The sequence below is a fragment of the Cervus elaphus genome, chromosome X (assembly GCF_910594005.1).
Source record: "Cervus elaphus chromosome X, mCerEla1.1, whole genome shotgun sequence".
NCBI lineage: Eukaryota > Metazoa > Chordata > Mammalia > Artiodactyla > Cervidae > Cervus > Cervus elaphus.
In genome coordinates this window covers 92,614,758-92,623,221 of record NC_057848.1, presented here as the reverse complement: position 1 = coordinate 92,623,221, position 8,464 = coordinate 92,614,758, and the positions used below count along the sequence as shown (strand labels likewise).

The 8,464-nt window shown below is 43.6% G+C and overlaps 1 pseudogene; it reads left to right on the top strand.

The window, feature by feature from the left end:
• Nucleotides 1–678: 678 nt before the first annotated feature.
• LOC122690412 lies at nt 679–1,140 on the top strand (annotated as a pseudogene).
• Nucleotides 1,141–8,464: the final 7,324 nt, after the last annotated feature.

Below are 8,464 nucleotides of genomic sequence, written 5' to 3'. Positions count from 1 at the left end.
AACCAAGAGCACCAGGGCTTAGAGTGCCAGGCAGATCCCGGCCCGTCCAACCCCCACTCGCTCCCCAATCCTCGACCCTGAACCTCCCCTCTCTGTCTTCTCCCCCTTCCATTCCCAACCCCATCCCCTCCTCTCTTCACCTACTCCGCCCCTCCCCCTCTATCGTAAACCCCGCTGCCTACCACCTAGGTGAGACCCGCCCTTGGAGACACTGAGTTGTGTCATCAGTGTGGCCCTTGTGACCTCACGGAGCTGGTCCTCGCCTTTCCCCGGGGCCCCAGTGTAGTCGGCAGGGGTGAGCAGCTGAGGCTGGCAGCTCGGGGCGAGTGCGGCTGTTTCACCGGGAGGCGGTGTCTCCGGGTGGTGCGTCCTCCCAGCTGCGCGGCCTCCAGGCGGTAGTCTCCAACTCTGGACAGCGGGAGGAGGCGGTGGCCACGAACTACTAGCGTCCAGTAGCTCATCAGGTCTGGTCAAGGGCTCTTCTCCCTCCCTCCTCAGTTACCTTCTCCACCACCCGTCCGCCTCCCATGAAGCCCGCCTCGACCCTCCCGCAGCCAGCCTTCAGCCCACCCATCTGCCTGCGTGGTCTGTCACCGCTCCTTCCACCCCGTGAGCATCCTGGTGGCCTTCTTCCTGTCGCCAGGCCTAGAGCCAAAGACTGGTCACGTGTAGCAGACGATGGCCCTAAAGCACATCTGCAAGGAGCTTCTAGACCTGTGCTGCAGACACCCCGTCCCCTCCCCGCCCAATGTTCGGCAGGGCCAGTGGACGATGACATGTTCCACTGGCAAACGAAGATTGTGGGGCCCAAGGACAGCCCGTATCAGGGAGGAGTCTCTTCTTCTTAAGGATCCAGTTCCCTTCCAACTATCCTTTCAACCCACCAAAAATCACGTTCTCCACCTGAATTTACTATCCAAACATTAACAGAAACGGAAACATCTGTCTGGACATTCTTAGATCTGAGTGGTCGCCAGCACTGACCATCTCGAAAGTACTGTTATCCATTTGTTCCATGTTGTGCTATCCCAACTCAGGTGATCCTTTGGTGCCTGAGATAGCTTAGCTCTACAGAAAAGATAAGGGGAATTTGATGGAATTGCTCTGGAATAGACTCAGAAATACTTTAAAAATAAATGATAATTCCATCGCCCTAATAAAGTTGGCAGTTCAATTGGTTATCTTTTGTCTGTTTTGTATGAAAGGAGGTCTCATTCTTCTGGGCACATTTGGTACAGCTTCTATATCAGGGTGTGGAAGGGGTGAAGGGAGTCTAAGGATGCTGGCAGGTGGGAGGAGGGATTAGTGGGTGGGGATAAAGTTGACGGTTTGGGCATACAAACAGGTTTAATCCAGTTTTAACTAAAAGTTTGCTTTGTTTAGCATTGGGAAAGCAAGAATAAGGAGTCAGTGACTTTAGGATAAGGAGAGCAGTTTTCACCAACCTGAGAGATAATTTTTAATGTGGAGTCTTTTAGAACTGACAATGCTGAGGAAAAACAGTGAAGATTACAAAGCTAGTTAGGTATCCATTTTATTCTGAAGAAACTTTAGGTATTTTGGTTTTGACCATGATTAATATTAGCCTATATCCTTGTAATGGAGCAGGACCCTATGAGGCCTTCCCAGGACAGACCCCTACCCCCATTCCCTCTGCCTGCATCTTATTTGTAGAAAAGCCAGTCTCTCAGGCCTCTCCTGAGTCACAAAAGCCTGACACAAGAATTAATGATTGAAAGAATGTGACCATATAATTACAAAAGTAGCAGTTAGACCAGGAGAACTGGTAACAATTTAAATGGTAAATCAGCCATGTGGCAGTTACAGAATAGCTCCTCCCTGAAATACATAGATAACAGTATCTGAAGCATATATCCTGAGTTGTTTCACAGATGATAAAAACCCCGCCAAATGGAAGAAGTTAACTACTTGACGACCGTGAACATGTAGACTCTGACCTACTGGAGCCTGAGCATTGATGATAACCCCTGTGACACTACCTTCTTACCTCACCATCAACCAGAGAACTGTGCACAAGCTGATCACACATCCTGCAACTCCTATCGTTCAGCTTGCTTTTAAAAATGCTTTCCCAAAACCTACTAGGTAGATCAGAAACCTACTTAGTGTGATCAGGGAACTAGATTTTTATTCCGTTTTAATTAATTTTAAATTAAAATATTAAATTAATAACACTGGAATAGACATGCATGACCAGTTGCTACTGCATCATGAAAGAAATTGAGGATTTAGTGACATAGGGACATTTTTCAGAGATAGTGTGGAAAAAGCATGAGAGCTTGGAGCAAAAGCCTGTGTTCTAATCCAGGCTCCACCAATAACTGTTTGTGACTCTAAACATGTTACCTTACCCACATGAGGGCTTCCAGTGTCTCAGTGGTAAAGAATTTGCCTTCCAATGAAGGAGACACAGGTTAGATCCCTGAGTCAGGAAGATCCCCTGGAGGAGGACATGGCAACCCACTCCAGTATTCTCGTCTGAGAAATCCCGTGGACAAAAGAGCCTAGCAGGCTGCAGCCCATGGGGTCACAAAGAGTCAGACATGACTGAACAGGCATGCAACCCCTATGAATCTTAGTTTCTTCAAATACTAAATAAGAATATGGTCTATTACACTTCCTAGTTTTAAGAGTAAGATTATATTTGAAAAACACTTAACCACTAACATTGAATACACATTTAATAATTTGAGTTGTATTTATTATTTCTCTACATTGCATTTATCCTTTTAGGTAACCTTGTGCTGGGCAGCCAGCAAGATGATTCCACATGTCAAATCTGTACTTCAGATATTCCTAGGAAGGTTGGGGGGAAGGAAGGGACTAAGAAAATCTGTATGTTTAATTGATTTGGGAATTCATGAAAGGGTGCATTCACAAGGATGTCAAAAAATATCCTTTCTCAACTTTTTTTTAGAAATATATACAAACTTTAGAGTACAAAAAAAAAAAAAAAAACCTTCAGTTTGAAGGCTTGTTACAAATGCAAATTCCTGGGCAGTCCTAAGACGGCAGAGGAATAGGATGGGGAGACCACTTTCTCCCCCACAAATTTATCGAAAGAACATTTGAATGCTGAGCAAATTCCACAAAACAACTTCTGAATGCTGGCAGAGGACATCAGGCAGCCAGAAAGGCATTGTCTTCGAAAGGAGGTAGGACAAAATATAAAAGATAAAAAGAGAGACAAAAGAGGTAGGGACGGAGATCCGTCCTGGGAAGGGAGTCTTAAAAGAGAAGTTTCCAAACACCAGGAAACCCTCTCAGGGGTAGGTCTGTGGGGAGTTTTGGAATCTCAGAGGGTAACATAACCAGGAGGAAAAATAAATAAATAAAACCCACAGATTACATGCCTAATGGCAACTCCCAGCACTCTCAGCTGCCACCAGCAAGCGGGGACTGAACAGGGAGGCATGGGCTGCATTATTTAGGGTAAGGACCAGGCCCGAATGCCCTGAGGGAAATCTGAGGGAACTGAGGTAAATAGTAACCCAAACTGTGGGATAGCCAGAGAGAGAGAGGAAAAAGAAAAAGAGAGAGAGAGAGGGAGAGAGAGAACTATCCCATGAAAAGCCCTAACCTAAGGCACAGCCAGACCTGCTCACAGAACAAAGGACTGAGAGAATACCAGAGAAGAGTTAGCAGGCTGCGGACCAGCCCATCCCCCACCGGAGACAGGCAAGGGGCAGGCAGCCAGAGACAGAAAGGGGCACATTTGGCCCCAGAGAGGCATCCTCTACCAAACTGCAAAGCAGGCTCTGTTGCTAACCAAGAGTTCTTGGGATTCTGGATGTTTGACATCCGCCGGGAGGGTTGCAGCCAGAGATCAGCTCCCCAGAAGAGACACACGGCACACCTGAGAGGGGCGCGCTCACAGCCACCCAGAAAACCTAGCAGCTGGGAAGGGGGAGGGAATAAGACCCCCCCCATCTGGGGGAGGCTGCATTCACCAAACACCTGGTCTCCTGAGCTGCTTGGACCTGGGAAGGGCACAAAACACAGGCCCAACCGAGTCTCTGCTTTCGCAGAGTACCTGAGAACCTGAACCTGAGTGGCTTAGACCTGGGAAGTGCACGCAACCCAGGGCCCACTCCCTGCAGAGCAACCTGAAGCCTGAGCAGTGTAGACTGGGAAAGCACACACGCCATGAGCGGGGGCAAACCCGGTGTGGCCCAGACACTACGAGCACTCCCCACACATGCCAGTGACATTTGTTTGGGGTGTTCCACCCTCCCCACAGCAGGACTGAACAGGTGAGCCTAAATAAGTGACAACATTTGCCCCCTTGTGTCAGGGTGGAACTTAGACACTGAAGAGACCAGCAAACAGAAGAAGCTAAAATAAACAGAGGGAACCGCTTTGGAGTGCAACAGGTTAAAACCCTGTAATTAGCACTGACTACATAGGAAGGGGCCTATAGATCTTGAGAAGCATAAGCCGGATCGAGGAACTATCTGAAATTGAACTGACCCCACACTGTCTGCAACAGCTCCAGAGAAATTTCTAGATATATTTTTACTATTATCATTTTTTTAATTAAAATTTTTTTAAAAATTTTAAGTCCTCTATTACTCCTTTAATTTTCATTTTTATAACCTACTATTACCTTGCAAAAAAAAAAAGACTCTATTTTTAAAGAAAACTTCATATATATATTTTATAATTTTAGTGACTTTGTTGTTGTTGTTTTTAATATTATATTTTTGAGAGTCTAATCTCTACTCTAGATTTTTCATCTTTGCGTTTTGGTATTTGTTATCAAACTTTGTACCTTTAGGAACCTAACCTTCACTACCCATTTTTACTTGGGAATGTGATTACTGGCTTGATTTCTCTCTCTCCCTTTTGAATCTCCTTTTCCTCCACCAGGTCGCCTCTATCTCCTCCCTCCCCCTTCTCTTCTCTACCCAACTCTGTGAATCTCTTTGTGTGTTCCTGGCTGTGGAGAACACTTACGGAACTGATTACTGGCTAGGTCAGTCTCTCTCCTTTTGATTCCTCCTTTTCTCCTCCTGGTCACCTCTGTCTCCTTCCTCCCTCTTCTCTTCTCTGTGCAACTCTGTGAAACTCTCTGAGGGGTCCAGACTGAGGAGAGCACATAGGGAATTGACTACTGGCTAGCTTGCTCTCTCCCCATTTGATTCCCCCTCTTCTGCTCCTAGTCACCTCTATCTCCTTTCTCCCTGTTCTCCTATCCATATAACTCTGTGAACCTCTCTGTGTGTCCCTCACTGTGGAGAAACTTTTCATCATTAATCTAGATGTTTTAATACTGGTGCTGTATAGATGGAGAAGTCTTGAGGCTACTGTAAGAATAAGATGGAAAACCAGAGGCAGGAGGCTTAATTCCAAAACCTGAGAACACCAGAGAACTCCTCACTCCAGGGAACATTCATCAATAAGAGCCCATCCAAAAGCCCCCATACCTACACTGAAACTGAGCACCACCCAAGAGCCAACAAGCTCCAGAGCAAGACATACCATGCAAATTCACCAGCAACTCAGGAACATAGCCCTGAGCTTCAATATACAGGTTGTCCAAAGTCACATCAAACCCACAGACATCTCAAAACTCACCACTGGACACTTCATTGAACTCCAGAAAATCCAGTTCCACCCACCAGAACACCGGCGCAAGCTTCCCTAACCAGGAAACCTTGACAAGACACCCATCCAACCCCATCCACAGAGAAGAACCTCCACAATAAAGAGGAAACACCAATTTCCAGAATACAGAAAGGCCACCCCAAACATAGCAATATAAACAACATGAAAAAGCAGAGAAATACTCAGCAGGTAAAGGAACAGGATAAATGCCCACCAAGCCAAACAAAAGAAGAAGAGATAAGGAGTCTACCTGAAAAAGAATTCAGAATAATGATAGTAAAAATAATCCATAGATTGCTTTGGGTAGAATAGCCATTTTGACAATATTGATTCTTCCAATCCATGAACACGGTATATTTCTCCATCTGTTTGTGTCCTCTTTGATTTCTTTCATCAGTGTTTTATAGTTTTCTATGTATAGGTCTTTTGTTTCTTTAGGTAGATATACTCCTAAGTATTTTATTCTTTTTGTTGCAATGGTGAATGGTATTGTTTCCTTAATTTCTCTTTCTGTTTTTTCATTGTTAGTATATAGGAATGCAAGGGATTTCTGTGTGTTAATTTTATATCCTGCAACTTTACTATATTCATTGATTAGTTCTAGTAATTTTCTGGTAGAGTCTTTAGGGTTTTCTATGTAGAGGATCATGTCATCTGCAAACAGTGAGAGTTTCACTTCTTCTTTTCCTATCTGGATTCCTTTTACTTCTTTTTCTGCTCTGATTGCTGTGGCCAAAACTTCCAACACTATGTTGAACAGTAGTGGTGAGAGTGGGGAGAAATATACCGTGTTCATGGATTGGAAGAATCAATATTGTCAAAATGGCTATTCTACCCAAAGCAATCTATAGATTCAATGCAATCCCTATCAAGCTACCAACGGTATTTTTCACAGAACTAGACCAAAGAATTTCACAATTTGTATGGAAATACAAAAAACCTCGAATAGCCAAAGTAATCTTGAGAAAGAAGAATGGAACTGGAGGAATCAACCTGCCTGACTTCAGACTCTACTACAAAGCCACAGTCATCAAGACAGTGTGGTACTGGCACAAAGACAGAAATATAGACCAATGGAACAGAATAGAAAGCCCAGAGATAAATCCACGAACCTATGGACACCTTATCTTTGACAAAGGAGGCAAGGATATACAATGGAAAAAAGACAACCTCTTTAACAAGTGGTGCTGGGAAAACTGGTCAACCACTTGCAAAAGAATGAAACTAGAACACTTTCTAACACCATACACAAAAATAAACTCAAAATGGATTAAAGATCTAAATGTAAGACAAGAAACTATAAAACTCCTAGAGGAGAACATAGGCAAAACACTCTCCGACATAAATCACAGCAAGATCCTCTATGACCCACCTCCCAGAATATTGGAAATAAAAGCAAAACTAAACAAATGGGATCTAATGAAACTTAAAAGCTTTTGCACTACAAAGGAAACTATAAGTAAGGTGAAAAGACAGCCGTCAGATTGGGAGAAAATAATAGCAAATGAAGAAACAGACAAAGGATTAATCTCAAAAATATACAAGCAACTCCTGCAGCTCAATTCCAGAAAAATAAATGACCCAATCAAAAAATGGGCCAGAGAACTAAACAGACATTTCTCCAAAGAAGACATACAGATGGCTAACAAACACATGAAAAGGTGCTCAACATCACTCATTATTAGAGAAATGCAAATCAAAACCACAATGAGGTACCATTACACGCCAGTCAGGATGGCTGCTATCCAAAAGTCTACAAGCAATAAATGCTGGAGAGGGTGTGGAGAAAAGGGAACCCTCTTACACTGTTGGTGGGAATGCAAACTAGTACAGCCACTATGGAAAACAGTGTGGAGATTCCTTAAAAAACTGGAAATAGAACTGCCATATGACCCAGCAATCCCACTTCTGGGCATACACACTGAGGAAACCAGATCTGAAAGAGACACATGCACCCCAATGTTCATCGCAGCACTGTTTATAATAGCCAGGACATGGAAGCAACCTAGATGCCCATCAGCAGATGAATGGATAAGGAAGCTGTGGTACATATACACCATGGAATATTACTCAGCCGTCAAAAAGAATTCATTTGAACCAGTCCTAATGAGATGGATGAAACTGGAGCCCCTTATACAGAGTGAAGTAAGCCAGAAAGATAAAGAACATTACAGCATACTAACACATATATATGGAATTTAGAAAGATGGTAACGATAACCCTATATGCAAAACAGAAAAAGAGACACAGAAATACAGAACAGACTTTTGAACTCTGTGGGAGAAGGTGAGGGTGGGATGTTTCAAAAGAACAGCATGTATACTATCTATGGTGAAACAGATCACCAGCCCAGGTGGGATGCATGAGACAAGTGCTCGGGCCTGGTACACTGGGAAGACCCAGAGGAATCGGGTGGAGAGGGAGGTGGGAGGGGGGATCGGGATGGGGAATAGGTGTAAATCTATGGCTGATTCATATCAATGTATGACAAAACCCACTGAAATGTTGTGAAGTAATTAGCCTCCAACTAATAAAAAAATTTAAAAAAAAAATAATCCAAAATCTTGAAAACAAAATGGAGATACAGATACATAGCCTGGAGACAAGGATTGAGAAGATGCAAGAAATGTTTAACAAGGATCTAGAAGACATAAAAAAGAGTCAAAATATAATGAATAATGCAATAAATGAGACAAAAAACACTCTGGAGGGAACCAACAGTAGAATAACAGAGGCAGAAGAAAGGGTAAATGAGGTAGGAGATAGAATGGTAGAAATAAATGAAGGAGAGAGGAAAAAAGAAAAAAGAATGAAAAGAAATGAAGACAACCTCAGA